This window comes from Ambystoma mexicanum, chromosome 6q (genome assembly GCF_040938575.1).
Source record: "Ambystoma mexicanum isolate Mex_15411 chromosome 6q, UKY_AmexF1_1, whole genome shotgun sequence".
NCBI classification, from domain to species: Eukaryota; Metazoa; Chordata; class Amphibia; order Caudata; family Ambystomatidae; genus Ambystoma; species Ambystoma mexicanum.
Window position 1 is genome coordinate 1,114,582,089 of NC_090937.1, and position 18,951 is coordinate 1,114,601,039.

At 39.9% G+C, this 18,951-nt stretch overlaps 3 long non-coding RNA genes across 3 annotated transcripts; 1 reads left to right on the forward strand and 2 right to left on the reverse strand.

Annotated features, from left to right (window-relative positions):
- Window positions 1–4,723: 4,723 nt before the first annotated feature.
- LOC138515592 (uncharacterized) lies at window positions 4,724–6,315 on the reverse strand. Its single transcript, XR_011282093.1, has 2 exons — window positions 5,217–6,315; window positions 4,724–4,834 (listed from the first exon to the last, which is right to left on the reverse strand). It is a non-coding gene; the product is annotated as an uncharacterized lncRNA (long non-coding RNA).
- Window positions 6,316–9,733: 3,418 nt separating this feature from the next.
- Window positions 9,734–11,524, reverse strand: LOC138516508 (uncharacterized). The gene is made up of 2 exons (XR_011282279.1): window positions 10,227–11,524; window positions 9,734–9,844 (listed from the first exon to the last, which is right to left on the reverse strand). It is a non-coding gene; the product is annotated as an uncharacterized lncRNA (long non-coding RNA).
- A 4,846-nt stretch (window positions 11,525–16,370) lies between these two features.
- Window positions 16,371–18,161, forward strand: LOC138516509 (uncharacterized). Its single transcript, XR_011282280.1, has 2 exons — window positions 16,371–17,668; window positions 18,051–18,161. It is a non-coding gene; the product is annotated as an uncharacterized lncRNA (long non-coding RNA).
- Window positions 18,162–18,951: the final 790 nt, after the last annotated feature.

The following is an 18,951-nucleotide window of genomic DNA, read 5'->3' on the forward strand; positions in this document are numbered from 1 at the left end:
ATTGCTACCTGGCACAGTTAGGCCAAAAGCAGGAAACTGCTACCTGGCACAGTTAGGCTAATTGATACCTGGGTGGAGAAGGGGTGGGGGCACACCTACATTGGAGACACAACAATAAATACGAAACACCTAGATTTGAGATACCTGGGAAGAGGGGGAAAACGCCTACATTTGAGATACAGCAGTAAAATGAAAAAGAACTCGAAATGGGTACACAACAGTGTGTTGAAGACTAATTACTAGCTGGCTAACCTTGGTGTGCTATGTTATGTAGGTAAGAAGATTGGTAGGGCTTTTCTGGAATACAGTAATCTCTGTACTCCCCACCCACACCACACTTGCCTTATCAGTGGTGGTTTACATTGTGATTCACTGCCCATCAGCTATTGTGCTCTAATATCACACCCCCTCCCCATTCCCTGTAACCTGAGCCCCTGAGCACTACTACTAGACTCTCTAGGATTATTCTCTGACTCCAGAGGGGTGAGAGCTGGTGATTTCAGGAGTGGTCGCCTCCCTTTTTAAACCAGTGCATTTTTCTAATTGCAGCAGAAACCATCGACTGAGTGCTGTGGGGACACTTTGGGGCTAATTACGAGTTTGGAGGCAGCCATGGTGCTATTAGCACCATGGCTGCCTCCAAACCCGGGTCCGGTGTCTCTGAATGGGAATTTACCGGGTCATTCCAACCTTGGAGGACCCGGTAAGTCCCCATTCAGAAAACCATTCCCCATTCCCATTTGAGCCCCCATAGGGCTCAATGGGAATGGGGAAGGAGCTAATAACGGCCCTGCAAATTGCTGGCCCGTTATTAGCTCCATGGTCCCTTAACGAGTCCCCCTAAGAACGGCTGGTCAGACCAGCCGTTCCTGGTGGGACCCGCTAAGGGACCTCGGAATATGGCGGTAGGGGGTTAACTGCACCGGCATCCTTACCGGTGCCGTTAACTCCCTACCGCCATACTCGGAATGAGGCCCTTTGTATCCCCTTAACATTGTTCTAAATAGCTTTGCTACTTCCCAGCATCCTCTGAACATGATGGGGGAAGTCATTATAATGCCCAAAAGGGGACTGTTAGGGAGATGTATCATGTGCATGCTTCATCCCCTCTCCTACTGAGACCCCAGCACTTTTTGCTGGACTGGTGGACCTTTTTCTGAAATCCTGAATGAGTGGAGTCTTTTTTCACTCATTCATTCTTATGGGTTCTGTCTTTCGGAACTCTGTTCTGTGTTTTACCTGTCCTATGGATTCTAGTTTCCTCCATACCTCTTTAAGACATCTATATTTTACTATTTCAGCACACAGCTACTTATGGGCAGTGTGGCTGGGGACCCTTTGGATCCTCCTTAGTGATTATTTTCTTTATCCTAGAGTAACTGAGAGATTGGTACACACCACCTTATGTGGAGTGCCAAGGGAATTACATAATATCCCACTTCTCTCTGCTTCTGTGACTTTTTTGTCTCGCAGACAACCTCCTAGTTATGGCTGGTGGCAGTGGATGTGTTCTACCAACTATTGTGTGATTTCTCTACCACAGGCTATGTCCATAGCCCCGGTAGTGCATATCGCAGCACCCAAGTACTAATTTAGGGGGGAGGGGCTTCCTCTTTTTTCACAATTTGTAGCATGGTTTTTCTTTGTTAGCCCTTCTACCATTCTGGGAGGGCGAAGTCTGTCTGTGTCTTTGTCTTGCCTTTGGCAAGAACCCTTGGGTGTTCCCGCCTAGGCTCCATAGTGTCTGGGCAGACAGGAAGTGGGAGACCGCCACCCCCATCTCCTTTACTGCCAGAGTGCCTGAATGGGACCAGCTCCCACTGGTGGCCTGGCTGTCCTGATTGGACAGCCATACACCCCTTTCTGTAAACTGCTGAGAGATATTGCATAGGAGTGTGTACTGGAACTGTATAAAATGTGAGGCTCCTGTAGTGAAAAGCAAGTCAACCACTGGAAGCTGAAGTAACCGAAGATGACCAGAGACGCCTGCAGACCTTTTGCAACACCGTGAAGTGACCACTGCTGTCCTGACCCTGTTTTCTATGCGACAGAGGAACTCCAAAGAGGACGCATCTTCCCTTTGACTAGTGGGAACAATCAGTCCCAAGACAAACTTTAATTTGAGCCACCTCCCAAGGGCCTGTGACCAGAGCTGCAGAACCCCAATACCAGAAGCCCTGCTACTGATTTTGAGTGCATTGTTGTAGAAAGGCCGAATTCATCCAAGTCTTTGTTTGGCCTTCAAGGACACTGCAGAGTGTAAGAGGATTCAATTCAACACTACGGCTAAGTCAATGCCTAGTCTGGGATACTGAATGGAAACCCTTATTGATATATCTTTATGTCCAGTTCATGAGTTCTGGCTGACTACCTGTCATGCCCGCGCCGCTGGCACACACATTGGCAACCATCATGGACTATCTGGTACTCATTTATGCTCCTAATACTCCTTGAACAACTCCTTTTCACGCCTTGGTCTTTTATTTCCATTTGCTCAACTTTGGTTCTTTCTTATTTTATTCAATTAACTTCATTTACCATAATGCACCTGGCTACAGTCCTCAATTCCTGGCTATTCTCATTCATCGTTATTGGGACCACAATCCCCAGAAGCCCTAGCGGCCAGTGCTGCTTCCACCTGCTCAGGACCAGAGAGGGAGGAGGCAGATTGTCATCAGGTGTGCTGCCCCAGGTGCTGTCAATTAGCCTGCCTCAGAACAGGGCAGGGCTGTATATAAGCAGCTGCCTGCAGGAGCACAGTGTCTTGCATCTTGAGATCTCCCCGCTCCTGTTTGCCTTGACCCGCTACTTTGTAAGCTGTTCCTGTTGCTGCATTATCCTGGTTTGATCCAGTGCCCTTTCCGGGCTCCCTGCCTTGCAGCCTACTACAGTCCTCTGCAGCCCTCTATAGCCAGCGGCCCTGCTCCTCTGGGCTCATTCCTTGCTGCCCTGCTCTTCTGGGCTCCTTGCCTTGCAGCCTGCCTCATTCCGGCTGCCTACAGTCCTTGTCCTCTGGGCTTCCTGCCCTACAGCCTGCCTCACTCCGGCTGCCTACAGTCCTTGTTCTCTGGGCTCCCTGCCCTACAGCCTGCAACCCTCTGCTGTCTCCAAGCCCTTGTCTTCTGGGCTCCCTACCTTGCAGCCTGCACCTCTTCGCTGCCTACAGCCCTTGTCTTCTGGGCTCCTTCCTTGCCGTCTGCTCCCTCTGCTGCCTACAGCCCGTGTCCTCTGGGCTCCCTGCCTTGCGGCTTGCTACACTCCTCTGCAGTACAGCCTGTTTTACACTTAGCTGCCTACAGCCCTGCACCTCTGGGCTCCCTACCTCGCGGCCCTATTCTTTTGGGCTCTCTGTCTGTCGCCTCCTACTAATCTCTCTCTGTCCTATTCTTCTGGACTCCCTGCCTTGCAGCCTACTACAGTCCTCCGCAGTCCACTACAGTTTGCCTGCACCTAGTCCCACTCTTGACTGCAGACCTGCTTCCTACTTTGCAGCCCTTCTGTTTTCCTGACTGTTGCTCCCTTGTTCTCTTCCTTGAGTCCTCTGTACTCCACCTTAGGTTATCTATTTCAGTCTAACTGCCTTTCCTTCATTTCCTTCTGCTAGATTGCTCATTGACTTCCTTTTCGCTGGATATATCTGTTCTTGTCTTCTCATGTGTCTTATGTAATCCCTTTGTACAGAGCTTGCCTGTTGGTTTCCGGCAGGCAACCTCTGCCCCTTCCCTTGTCGTGTTTTCATTGTTACATACACCCACTGCTGTTGTTCCCAGCCATGGGCATACAGTATGGGCCTCTGTTATAGCAATCTGTGCAGAAGGCTGGAGTTTCCTAAGGTTCGTGGAACACTCTTTCCCATTTCAGCATACACCCCAAGAGGGAATCCAGTTTGTTTGTACCTTTGTATCTTTTTCCCCTTTTGGCTCATAGCTACAGTTTCCTACTCTTCTTTCTTGTTTAACTCCCTGCTGTGTGTGCTTATCTGCTACCTTACTTCGGCACAGCCACCCAAAACCTACATGGGTACCCTGTGCCACTCTTGACAGAGTGCCATTCCTGACAGAATGCAAGACCAAAAAGATTCTTATTCCATAGGCATGAAAGGCACACACAGACCAAAGATGCCTTCTTTTCGGTTCAAGAAACCTCTACAAAAATCTAAAGTTTTCCCAAGGACAGCAAACAAAAACCCTAGTTTAAAGGACAGACTCGCCCTAGTAAACAAAGGTTTACAAGCACAGTACTACACTCACTGGCTCACTGACCCTTCTATGTATATCTACTATGACATTTGCAACTATGATCCACAGTCTCTATCTGTAGAAGAACTACAGCAAGATAATGAATTCTTGCAGATTTTGTTAGCCCAACCAGTGGATAACACTCATGCGCTTTCTGACATTACTTTTGACACTGCTTCAACCAAAGATGTTGGACTCATTGTGGCAAACTCTCAACCAGAGTACGTTATTGCCAAAGTGACATCCTCAAGATCAGCTTGGCAAGCTACACAACCTCCCCAGACTACCGATACCACTCATTTAATAGGACAAGACATTCAATATCCTGAAGTTAGAGCAGCTGGTCCTGGGTACAAAGGACCAATACTGACCCTCGGTTGTCTTAATGCTTCCCCAGTTACTACTAACCATGATAACTCTAAGGTCAGTCTGCCTATTGCAACACCCAAATTTTATTAATTAATGAAAATACAGGACTCTGCGCCAACAACTCAAGTTGAGTTAAATCTTAGATTATGCTTTATTGATCATCCATGACCATTGAGCCCATAATTGATAACATGTTTCGGCTCCACTGAGCCTTTTTCAAATCCGGGCTACCCATAATTGTAATATAGGACATACAATATATCATAGTCAAAAAACAATTTGTATGAACGACATCATAAAGTATAACATAATACCAGTTTTCAAATATCGTGACCACAAAATATGCATAATAACATGAAAGAAATTAGACAGAAAAACAAGGATGGGCAAAAGGGAAGGGTTCATGGGTGTAGAAAAATAGGCAAACATATCATAATACATTGTTATGTTTGAGTAAACAGAAAAAGAGCACAAAAAACAGAAACAAAAACACAAACAAAAAGAAAAAAGAACCCATTAGTAATCATTATTCTTCAATTCATTGAATAATATAACCAAATTCTGCAATGGTCCCTTGAGACAAACTGACAACTTGGTGGATGTCCTTACCCGAAATTTGATGTAACCAGTTCTTATGACTATTTGTCCATGTAGTAGTAACGGGGTACAATCCCCAATATCAATCTAAACAAAAAATGTAAGTAGCGAAGGTAAATAAAACTGATTGTCCAATTTAGAATATACATTAATTGTGTATATCAAGGTTGCCTGTGGCAACTAGGCATTTTCATGAGAATAAATCCCGCCCTTCACCAAACGGGCAAAACAACTCTTCTTAATGGTCACAGGCCATTTCTGCCTTATTCAAAACAATTCATTATAAGTTCCGTAGTGAAGACAATTGTAATTAACCATCATTACGTGAAATGATGACGCATTTCCAATTATAGAACACGTATATCAAGTACGGAAAGCACAACATATAGCTTATTTTGTTGCTACTCGTCAAGTACCATTAAAGCTAAATCTCATTGAAAAGTAAACCATGAGATAAGCGGTCCTCTCTTACCAGTTCCTGGAACACAAACAGTCACACGCGTCGGCAGGTAAGCCGAACGCTTACCAGGTATGCCTTCTTATACTAGGCGTCATCACTGTGCGCGGTTACCATGGCGACGCAAGGACAAGCGTCGTCATTGAAAACCGCATTCTATCCCCCAGCATTCTACAAATTACATATGCTATATAATTCAAAATATTTGAATAAAGCCTGAGAAACTAACAAAGCATGTATACGCTTCTCCTGACCCAATTTATATTTGTTGAATACTTAAATGGTTACTATCACAGTAATGTATAATCACGGGCACTAATGCACCTAACTACAAAAGGTTGGTGAGCATTACACGCAACATTCAAATAACATACTGAGCTACCAATTATGATGGGGTATCCCTTTAACAACACCCTGAAATACATGTAACCTCCTAATAAACAATGAGCCGTGTTCTAAATCAAGTATAACAATGAAAATTATTCGAGCTTGAGAAGCCAGATTGCAATGTACTACATCTCACAAGAATGAAACCATTTCATTATCTGTATTAAGTCCTGTATTTGTCGAATTGAAGTAACAAATTGCTCTTGCTTCCGCTTGTCGTAACGCCTTCACTCTGTCACCACCTCTTTTGTTCAAGGATACTTGTTTAAGACCAATGAATCTAATTTCCGATTTGAGATGTAGTTGATGTGTTTTTTGCCAATGTTCAGCTAACGGAAGTGATGGGTCTTGACTGCCAATTTTGGCTAAATGTTCACGGATACGGATTCTCAACTGTCTCTTGGTGCTACCAATATATAGTTTGTGGCAGACACAGATGATGCCATATACTACAAAAGTTGTTTTGCAATTAATTCCTTGTTTAATGATCCAACATTTTCCATTTTTATCTTCGAATTCCGTTGTTCTTTGGTATGCATATTTACATTGTGGACAGACTCCACATTTCCTGAAACCAGAATCTTTCTTGTGTAACCATGTACCTTGAGTAGTGCTCTCAATGTCCGGTAATAACGATGGACTAAGGATAGATTTAAGTGTATTTGCTCTTCTGAAGGTAATGCGTGGATGATCACTCACAAACTCACCAATATGACTGTCCAATTTAAGTAGGTACCAATGTTTGTTCAAAATTTTTCGTAATCTCTGGTGGTCTGAACAATATTGGGTGATAAAGCTAATCGGCATGTTAGCTTCCAAATTATTCCCTTGTCTCTGTCTCAAAGTATCCTGCTGCTGCATCAATTTGGTTCTCTTATATGCTTTACTTATGTCTTTTTGGGCATATCCCCTCCTTCTAAAACGTCGTTGTAATAGATTACATTCCTCTTCAAATTTTAAGTTACTATTACAATTTCGTCTCGCTCTGATATATTCACCCAATGGTATATTGGTGATAGTTGGTCGAAAATGACAACTTTTAGCATGTAATATTGAGTTAACTTCAGTTGGTTTTCTGAATGTAGTTGTTTGTAGTACTTGATCTTCCAAATATATTGTCAAGTCCAGAAAATGTATCCGCTGTTTGTTGCATTCTCCAGTAAATTGAATATCAAAACAATTAAGATTTAACTTGTCCACAAATGCGTGAAATTCCTCTATGCTACTATCGACGATGCAAAAAACATCGTCGATGTACCTTGTCCAAAATTGGATTTTCTCAATGAAAAATGATTCAGTGTATATTGCTTTGTCTTCCAACATCCCCATGAAGATATTCGCCAATGCTGGGGCATATTTAGTACCCATAGCTACCCCCTTGGTCTGTTGGTATACCTTGTTGTCAAAGGTAAAGACATTGAGATCAAACGTGAGATGTAACATTTCTTTAATCATGTTCAAATGGTTGTAATACGAGGCTGACTCATGCCTGAAAGTATAGTCAACTGCAATCATGGCCCATTTATGCTGAATAGACGTGTACAGTGCCTTCACATCTAGAGTCGCTAGAAGGAAGGTACTCTGCCAAGTAAAGTTTTTTAGTTTCCGTATAAGGCTGGTGGAATCTTGCAAATATGAATGAAGTGACATAGCCCTTGGTTTGAGTAATAGATCCAGATATTCCGAGATATTCTCTGTGACCCACCCAATCCCACTCATGATCGGGCGGCCCTCTGGTATCCTTTCATAGGGTTTATGTATTTTCGGTAAGAAGTACATTGTTGGAGTTACCGGTTCTTTTATCCATAAATAAGTGCGTTCATCATCCGTTATCAATCCTTTTCTATGCCAATTGAGTATGTGCGCTTCAACTTGCTCCAATGCTGATTTTCGAAAATCATCCGTTCTTAATTCATAGCACCCAGGGGTATTTAAATGTCTGGATGCCATTTCCAAATAATCCTCCCGATCCATTAGCACAATATTGCCTCCCTTGTCAGCCTCTTTAATTACTGTCCGTGAATCCAATTTAAGCGAAACAAGTGCTTTCCTTTCCGATTTAGTTAAATTGTTCTGAGTAATCCAATTCTTATGTTTTTTACAATTAAGATTATATAGATCTCGTGAAACTGCTTGTTGAAAAGTGTCAATGACGTTGTCAGATGCCAACTGTGGCATGAATTTTGAACGTACTTTAAGTTCCTTTGTGGTAAGGGTATCAGATTTTATCTTGAGTTCATCTAATAAGTGAAATACATGATATTGATCACCTTCGGTCAATGAACGCAATGTATATGTATCTTCAATATCCTGGATCGACTTATCACTGATAAGTATGCTAGCCTCTTCAGGTTGAAAATCACCCGGTGCTTTGGTTGCAAAATATTTTTTTAACTTCAATTTTCTGGTAAATTTAAATAAATCGATTTGTACGTCCAATGGACTGAAGTTACATGTGGGTGCAAAGGATAAACCCTTGTTAAGAAGAAGTCTTTCCTCTTGAGATATAGTTTTTTTAGACAAATTGAGAACAAGATCATCTGTTATTTGTTGGTGCTCATCTCCTTGGAGCTGGCCCTGGTTTGTCTCTTGTTTGCTTGTAAGCTTCCTATGTTGCCGTCGTTTTCTACACCCCCTCCTTCCTCTTCTCCTAGCACAGGTGTCAAAATACCCATAGTTGGTGGTAGCTGAAAACGGACTGTTTTCTGAGTAGAATTACGATTCCCTTTCTTGTATCTTTTGATCTGATTCAAGTATCCTCTTTGTTCAATTGATTTGGAACTAGCATTAGCTTGGTTGTCTTGGTCTGAGTCTGCATCAGAACTGGCCGATGATGTATTGGGGGTTGAGTTTCTGGACATTGGTTTTGAACTTGAGTCATATTTGGTTTGGAATGTATATACACGATCTTCCCTGTAATCACGTTCATCTCTATAGCTTTTCCGTAATTTCCTTATTTTTACTTCATCTTGATATATTTGCAACAGTTCATACATCTTCTCATAGTTTTTGGCTTTAGTATCCTCATTAGATTTCATCTCAGCAATTTCTTTGCGTATGCCTTCTATACCATCTAATGCCCTTTTATGCTCCCTAGTGGCATGTTCAATCAATAGGTCAATCATCTTCATGGAGCTGTTGCTCAAATTAGCTTCCCAGCCTTCTGCTAAATCTTTATCCAATTCATTGTTGAAATTTGGAAATATAAGAATCCTCAAACCCCTAGGTACTCTTTCATTAGCGACATAATTCTCAAGTGATACTTTTTCCCAGTACTTGTCAATTTCCTTTTTCGATATTCTTTCCAGTTTTATAAATTTCGAACGTAAATCTTCTCGTTTCGTAGCCATACTTGAAAATGCATGTGACATATCCCCTCGGGGGGTAAACAGGTTTTTAGTTTCTTCTTCACGGTTCTTCATATATGCTGCCATCATAGAAGAATGTTAATAAAGGTAACGGGTCAGCCCAATTTGCAAGTTAAGTAAAGTTTTGAAAAACTGTGGCTTTGAAAAACCTTGCTCCACCAGGGCGACTCCTTACAATCCCGATAGTTATGCGTGCAAGATTAAAAGTTTCAAAATCCGGTCAATGAAGTCGCAGGTCAACTGTATAAGGACGGTAAAAAGCCTAACCGTCCCATACGTTGAAGAAATTAATTAATGAAAATACAGGACTCTGCGCCAACAACTCAAGTTGAGTTAAATCTTAGATTATGCTTTATTGATCATCCATGACCATTGAGCCCATAATTGATAACATGTTTCGGCTCCACTGAGCCTTTTTCAAATCCGGGCTACCCATAATTGTAATATAGGACATACAATATATCATAGTCAAAAAACAATTTGTATGAACGACATCATAAAGTATAACATAATACCAGTTTTCAAATATCGTGACCACAAAATATGCATAATAACATGAAAGAAATTAGACAGAAAAACAAGGATGGGCAAAAGGGAAGGGTTCATGGGTGTAGAAAAATAGGCAAACATATCATAATACATTGTTATGTTTGAGTAAACAGAAAAAGAGCACAAAAAACAGAAACAAAAACACAAACAAAAAGAAAAAAGAACCCATTAGTAATCATTATTCTTCAATTCATTGAATAATATAACCAAATTCTGCAATGGTCCCTTGAGACAAACTGACAACTTGGTGGATGTCCTTACCCGAAATTTGATGTAACCAGTTCTTATGACTATTTGTCCATGTAGTAGTAACGGGGTACAATCCCCAATATCAATCTAAACAAAAAATGTAAGTAGCGAAGGTAAATAAAACTGATTGTCCAATTTAGAATATACATTAATTGTGTATATCAAGGTTGCCTGTGGCAACTAGGCATTTTCATGAGAATAAATCCCGCCCTTCACCAAACGGGCAAAACAACTCTTCTTAATGGTCACAGGCCATTTCTGCCTTATTCAAAACAATTCATTATAAGTTCCGTAGTGAAGACAATTGTAATTAACCATCATTACGTGAAATGATGACGCATTTCCAATTATAGAACACGTATATCAAGTACGGAAAGCACAACATATAGCTTATTTTGTTGCTACTCGTCAAGTACCATTAAAGCTAAATCTCATTGAAAAGTAAACCATGAGATAAGCGGTCCTCTCTTACCAGTTCCTGGAACACAAACAGTCACACGCGTCGGCAGGTAAGCCGAACGCTTACCAGGTATGCCTTCTTATACTAGGCGTCATCACTGTGCGCGGTTACCATGGCGACGCAAGGACAAGCGTCGTCATTGAAAACCGCATTCTATCCCCCAGCATTCTACAAATTACATATGCTATATAATTCAAAATATTTGAATAAAGCCTGAGAAACTAACAAAGCATGTATACGCTTCTCCTGACCCAATTTATATTTGTTGAATACTTAAATGGTTACTATCACAGTAATGTATAATCACGGGCACTAATGCACCTAACTACAAAAGGTTGGTGAGCATTACACGCAACATTCAAATAACATACTGAGCTACCAATTATGATGGGGTATCCCTTTAACAACACCCTGAAATACATGTAACCTCCTAATAAACAATGAGCCGTGTTCTAAATCAAGTATAACAATGAAAATTATTCGAGCTTGAGAAGCCAGATTGCAATGTACTACATCTCACAAGAATGAAACCATTTCATTATCTGTATTAAGTCCTGTATTTGTCGAATTGAAGTAACAAATTGCTCTTGCTTCCGCTTGTCGTAACGCCTTCACTCTGTCACCACCTCTTTTGTTCAAGGATACTTGTTTAAGACCAATGAATCTAATTTCCGATTTGAGATGTAGCTGATGTGTTTTTTGCCAATGTTCAGCTAACGGAAGTGATGGGTCTTGACTGCCAATTTTGGCTAAATGTTCACGGATACGGATTCTCAACTGTCTCTTGGTGCTACCAATATATAGTTTGTGGCAGACACAGATGATGCCATATACTACAAAAGTTGTTTTGCAATTAATTCCTTGTTTAATGATCCAACATTTTCCATTTTTATCTTCGAATTCCGTTGTTCTTTGGTATGCATATTTACATTGTGGACAGACTCCACATTTCCTGAAACCAGAATCTTTCTTGTGTAACCATGTACCTTGAGTAGTGCTCTCAATGTCCGGTAATAACGATGGACTAAGGATAGATTTAAGTGTATTTGCTCTTCTGAAGGTAATGCGTGGATGATCACTCACAAACTCACCAATATGACTGTCCAATTTAAGTAGGTACCAATGTTTGTTCAAAATTTTTCGTAATCTCTGGTGGTCTGAACAATATTGAGTGATAAAGCTAATCGGCATGTTAGCTTCCAAATTATTCCCTTGTCTCTGTCTCAAAGTATCCTGCTGCTGCATCAATTTGGTTCTCTTATATGCTTTACTTATGTCTTTTTGGGCATATCCCCTCCTTCTAAAACGTCGTTGTAATAGATTACATTCCTCTTCAAATTTTAAGTTACTATTACAATTTCGTCTCGCTCTGATATATTCACCCAATGGTATATTGGTGATAGTTGGTCGAAAATGACAACTTTTAGCATGTAATATTGAGTTAACTTCAGTTGGTTTTCTGAATGTAGTTGTTTGTAGTACTTGATCTTCCAAATATATTGTCAAGTCCAGAAAATGTATCCGCTGTTTGTTGCATTCTCCAGTAAATTGAATATCAAAACAATTAAGATTTAACTTGTCCACAAATGCGTGAAATTCCTCTATGCTACTATCGACGATGCAAAAAACATCGTCGATGTACCTTGTCCAAAATTGGATTTTCTCAATGAAAAATGATTCAGTGTATATTGCTTTGTCTTCCAACATCCCCATGAAGATATTCGCCAATGCTGGGGCATATTTAGTACCCATAGCTACCCCCTTGGTCTGTTGGTATACCTTGTTGTCAGGGATTTATTCTCATGAAAATGCCTAGTTGCCACAGGCAACCTTGATATACACAATTAATGTATATTCTAAATTGGACAATCAGTTTTATTTACCTTCGCTACTTACATTTTTTGTTTAGATTGATATTGGGGATTGTACCCCGTTACTACTACATGGACAAATAGTCATAAGAACTGGTTACATCAAATTTCGGGTAAGGACATCCACCAAGTTGTCAGTTTGTCTCAAGGGACCATTGCAGAATTTGGTTATATTATTCAATGAATTGAAGAATAATGATTACTAATGGGTTCTTTTTTCTTTTTGTTTGTGTTTTTGTTTCTGTTTTTTGTGCTCTTTTTCTGTTTACTCAAACATAACAATGTATTATGATATGTTTGCCTATTTTTCTACACCCATGAACCGTTCCCTTTTGCCCATCCTTGTTTTTCTGTCTAATTTCTTTCATGTTATTATGCATATTTTGTGGTCACGATATTTGAAAACTGGTATTATGTTATACTTTATGATGTCGTTCATACAAATTGTTTTTTGACTATGATATATTGTATGTCCTATATTACAATTATGGGTAGCCCGGATTTGAAAAAGGCTCAGTGGAGCCGAAACATGTTATCAATTATGGGCTCAATGGTCATGGATGATCAATAAAGCATAATCTAAGATTTAACTCAACTTGAGTTGTTGGCGCAGAGTCCTGTATTTTCATTAATTAATTTCTTCAACGTATGGGACGGTTAGGCTTTTTACCGTCCTTATACAGTTGACCTGCGACTTCATTGACCGGATTTTGAAACTTTTAATCTTGCACGTATAACTATCGGGATTGTAAGGAGTCGCCCTGGTGGAGCAAGGTTTTTCAAAGCCACAGTTTTTCAAAACTTTACTTAACTTGCAAATTGGGCTGACCCGTTACCTTTATTAACATTCTTCTATGATGGCAGCATATATGAAGAACCGTGAAGAAGAAACTAAAAACCTGTTTACCCCCCGAGGGGATATGTCACATGCATTTTCAAGTATGGCTACGAAACGAGAAGATTTACGTTCGAAATTTATAAAACTGGAAAGAATATCGAAAAAGGAAATTGACAAGTACTGGGAAAAAGTATCACTTGAGAATTATGTCGCTAATGAAAGAGTACCTAGGGGTTTGAGGATTCTTATATTTCCAAATTTCAACAATGAATTGGATAAAGATTTAGCAGAAGGCTGGGAAGCTAATTTGAGCAACAGCTCCATGAAGATGATTGACCTATTGATTGAACATGCCACTAGGGAGCATAAAAGGGCATTAGATGGTATAGAAGGCATACGCAAAGAAATTGCTGAGATGAAATCTAATGAGGATACTAAAGCCAAAAACTATGAGAAGATGTATGAACTGTTGCAAATATATCAAGATGAAGTAAAAATAAGGAAATTACGGAAAAGCTATAGAGATGAACGTGATTACAGGGAAGATCGTGTATATACATTCCAAACCAAATATGACTCAAGTTCAAAACCAATGTCCAGAAACTCAACCCCCAATACATCATCGGCCAGTTCTGATGCAGACTCAGACCAAGACAACCAAGCTAATGCTAGTTCCAAATCAATTGAACAAAGAGGATACTTGAATCAGATCAAAAGATACAAGAAAGGGAATCGTAATTCTACTCAGAAAACAGTCCGTTTTCAGCTACCACCAACTATGGGTATTTTGACACCTGTGCTAGGAGAAGAGGAAGGAGGGGGTGTAGAAAACGACGGCAACATAGGAAGCTTACAAGCAAACAAGAGACAAACCAGGGCCAGCTCCAAGGAGATGAGCACCAACAAATAACAGATGATCTTGTTCTCAATTTGTCTAAAAAAACTATATCTCAAGAGGAAAGACTTCTTCTTAACAAGGGTTTATCCTTTGCACCCACATGTAACTTCAGTCCATTGGACGTACAAATCGATTTATTTAAATTTACCAGAAAATTGAAGTTAAAAAAATATTTTGCAACCAAAGCACCGGGTGATTTTCAACCTGAAGAGGCTAGCATACTTATCAGTGATAAGTCGATCCAGGATATTGAAGATACATATACATTGCGTTCATTGACCGAAGGTGATCAATATCATGTATTTCACTTATTAGATGAACTCAAGATAAAATCTGATACCCTTACCACAAAGGAACTTAAAGTACGTTCAAAATTCATGCCACAGTTGGCATCTGACAACGTCATTGACACTTTTCAACAAGCAGTTTCACGAGATCTATATAATCTTAATTGTAAAAAACATAAGAATTGGATTACTCAGAACAATTTAACTAAATCGGAAAGGAAAGCACTTGTTTCGCTTAAATTGGATTCACGGACAGTAATTAAAGAGGCTGACAAGGGAGGCAATATTGTGCTAATGGATCGGGAGGATTATTTGGAAATGGCATCCAGACATTTAAATACCCCTGGGTGCTATGAATTAAGAACGGATGATTTTCGAAAATCAGCATTGGAGCAAGTTGAAGCGCACATACTCAATTGGCATAGAAAAGGATTGATAACGGATGATGAACGCACTTATTTATGGATAAAAGAACCGGTAACTCCAACAATGTACTTCTTACCGAAAATACATAAACCCTATGAAAGGATACCAGAGGGCCGCCCGATCATGAGTGGGATTGGGTGGGTCACAGAGAATATCTCGGAATATCTGGATCTATTACTCAAACCAAGGGCTATGTCACTTCATTCATATTTGCAAGATTCCACCAGCCTTATACGGAAACTAAAAAACTTTACTTGGCAGAGTACCTTCCTTCTAGCGACTCTAGATGTGAAGGCACTGTACACGTCTATTCAGCATAAATGGGCCATGATTGCAGTTGACTATACTTTCAGGCATGAGTCAGCCTCGTATTACAACCATTTGAACATGATTAAAGAAATGTTACATCTCACGTTTGATCTCAATGTCTTTACCTTTGACAACAAGGTATACCAACAGACCAAGGGGGTAGCTATGGGTACTAAATATGCCCCAGCATTGGCGAATATCTTCATGGGGATGTTGGAAGACAAAGCAATATACACTGAATCATTTTTCATTGAGAAAATCCAATTTTGGACAAGGTACATCGACGATGTTTTTTGCATCGTCGATAGTAGCATAGAGGAATTTCACGCATTTGTGGACAAGTTAAATCTTAATTGTTTTGATATTCAATTTACTGGAGAATGCAACAAACAGCGGATACATTTTCTGGACTTGACAATATATTTGGAAGATCAAGTACTACAAACAACTACATTCAGAAAACCAACTGAAGTTAACTCAATATTACATGCTAAAAGTTGTCATTTTCGACCAACTATCACCAATATACCATTGGGTGAATATATCAGAGCGAGACGAAATTGTAATAGTAACTTAAAATTTGAAGAGGAATGTAATCTATTACAACGACGTTTTAGAAGGAGGGGATATGCCCAAAAAGACATAAGTAAAGCATATAAGAGAACCAAATTGATGCAGCAGCAGGATACTTTGAGACAGAGACAAGGGAATAATTTGGAAGCTAACATGCCGATTAGCTTTATCACTCAATATTGTTCAGACCACCAGAGATTACGAAAAATTTTGAACAAACATTGGTACCTACTTAAATTGGACAGTCATATTGGTGAGTTTGTGAGTGATCATCCACGCATTACCTTCAGAAGAGCAAATACACTTAAATCTATCCTTAGTCCATCGTTATTACCGGACATTGAGAGCACTACTCAAGGTACATGGTTACACAAGAAAGATTCTGGTTTCAGGAAATGTGGAGTCTGTCCACAATGTAAATATGCATACCAAAGAACAACGGAATTCGAAGATAAAAATGGAAAATGTTGGATCATTAAACAAGGAATTAATTGCAAAACAACTTTTGTAGTATATGGCATCATCTGTGTCTGCCACAAACTATATATTGGTAGCACCAAGAGACAGTTGAGAATCCGTATCCGTGAACATTTAGCCAAAATTGGCAGTCAAGACCCATCACTTCCGTTAGCTGAACATTGGCAAAAAACACATCAGCTACATCTCAAATCGGAAATTAGATTCATTGGTCTTAAACAAGTATCCTTGAACAAAAGAGGTGGTGACAGAGTGAAGGCGTTACGACAAGCGGAAGCAAGAGCAATTTGTTACTTCAATTCGACAAATACAGGACTTAATACAGATAATGAAATGGTTTCATTCTTGTGAGATGTAGTACATTGCAATCTGGCTTCTCAAGCTCGAATAATTTTCATTGTTATACTTGATTTAGAACACGGCTCATTGTTTATTAGGAGGTTACATGTATTTCAGGGTGTTGTTAAAGGGATACCCCATCATAATTGGTAGCTCAGTATGTTATTTGAATGTTGCGTGTAATGCTCACCAACCTTTTGTAGTTAGGTGCATTAGTGCCCGTGATTATACATTACTGTGATAGTAACCATTTAAGTATTCAACAAATATAAATTGGGTCAGGAGAAGCGTATACATGCTTTGTTAGTTTCTCAGGCTTTATTCAAATATTTTGAATTATATAGCATATGTAATTTGTAGAATGCTGGGGGATAGAATGCGGTTTTCAATGACGACGCTTGTCCTTGCGTCGCCATGGTAACCGCGCACAGTGATGACGCCTAGTATAAGAAGGCATACCTGGTAAGCGTTCGGCTTACCTGCCGACGCGTGTGACTGTTTGTGTTCCAGGAACTGGTAAGAGAGGACCGCTTATCTCATGGTTTACTTTTCAATGAGATTTAGCTTTAATGGTACTTGACGAGTAGCAACAAAATAAGCTATATGTTGTGCTTTCCGTACTTGATATACGTGTTCTATAATTGGAAATGCGTCATCATTTCACGTAATGATGGTTAATTACAATTGTCTTCACTACGGAACTTATAATGAATTGTTTTGAATAAGGCAGAAATGGCCTGTGACCATTAAGAAGAGTTGTTTTGCCCGTTTGGTGAAGGGCGGGATTTATTCTCATGAAAATGCCTAGTTGCCACAGGCAACCTTGATATACACAATTAATGTATATTCTAAATTGGACAATCAGTTTTATTTACCTTCGCTACTTACATTTTTTGTTTAGATTGATATTGGGGATTGTACCCCGTTACTACTACATGGACAAATAGTCATAAGAACTGGTTACATCAAATTTCGGGTAAGGACATCCACCAAGTTGTCAGTTTGTCTCAAGGGACCATTGCAGAATTTGGTTATATTATTCAATGAATTGAAGAATAATGATTACTAATGGGTTCTTTTTTCTTTTTGTTTGTGTTTTTGTTTCTGTTTTTTGTGCTCTTTTTCTGTTTACTCAAACATAACAATGTATTATGATATGTTTGCCTATTTTTCTACACCCATGAACCCTTCCCTTTTGCCCATCCTTGTTTTTCTGTCTAATTTCTTTCATGTTATTATGCATATTTTGTGGTCACGATATTTGAAAACTGGTATTATGTTATACTTTATGATGTCGTTCATACAAATTGTTTTTTGACTATGATATATTGTATGTCCTATATTACAATTATGGGTAGCCCGGATTTGAAAAAGGCTCAGTGGAGCCGAAACATGTTATCAATTATGGGCTCAATGGTCATGGATGATCAATAAAGCATAATCTAAGATTTAACTCAACTTGAGTTGTTGGCGCAGAGTCCTGTATTTTCATTAATTAATTTCTTCAACGTATGGGACGGTTAGGCTTTTTACCGTCCTTATACAGTTGACCTGCGACTTCATTGACCGGATTTTGAAACTTTTAATCTTGCACGTATAACTATCGGGATTGTAAGGAGTCGCCCTGGTGGAGCAAGGTTTTTCAAAGCCACAGTTTTTCAAAACCCAAATTTTATGCTACACCAGGTTCTGAAGCTGTAGGACAGGCTAATGGAACATACCTGTTACAAGAACAACTCTTAAGCCTTAAAAGACAGACCGAAGACCTCTATGATGAATTTGTCTATCTGTATTATAAGAATCTAGCTTAGGGACACAATCTACCAGACCATCTGACACTATGTCCAACACCCGACATTCTGTCTTTAGAGTTTAACCGATTAAGGCCTGTACTGGTAACACAGAAGAGGATACAGACTTATACAGAGCAGTTGGAAGACCTGAACTTTGCATATACATACCAGTTAAAGCTTGACACTGCTCATTCACTTACTAGCCACAGTAGCACAGGCTGTCGTTCAGATAGTGAAGAATGGACTCCTCCAGTGGGCCAGATCGCTCACACGGCCATTACCCCAAAGATCAAGTGTAATCATCTGACTGGACATTCCACTGAGTCAAAGGATTGTTCCATTCTTGCCCTTGATGTCAGTCCTTTACTCCCACTTACAGCCTCTACTGAAGTGACCAGATCTGAGATGTACTCTACTTCTATGAACATTGGCACTCCTGACCATGAGTCAGATCCTGAAACATACC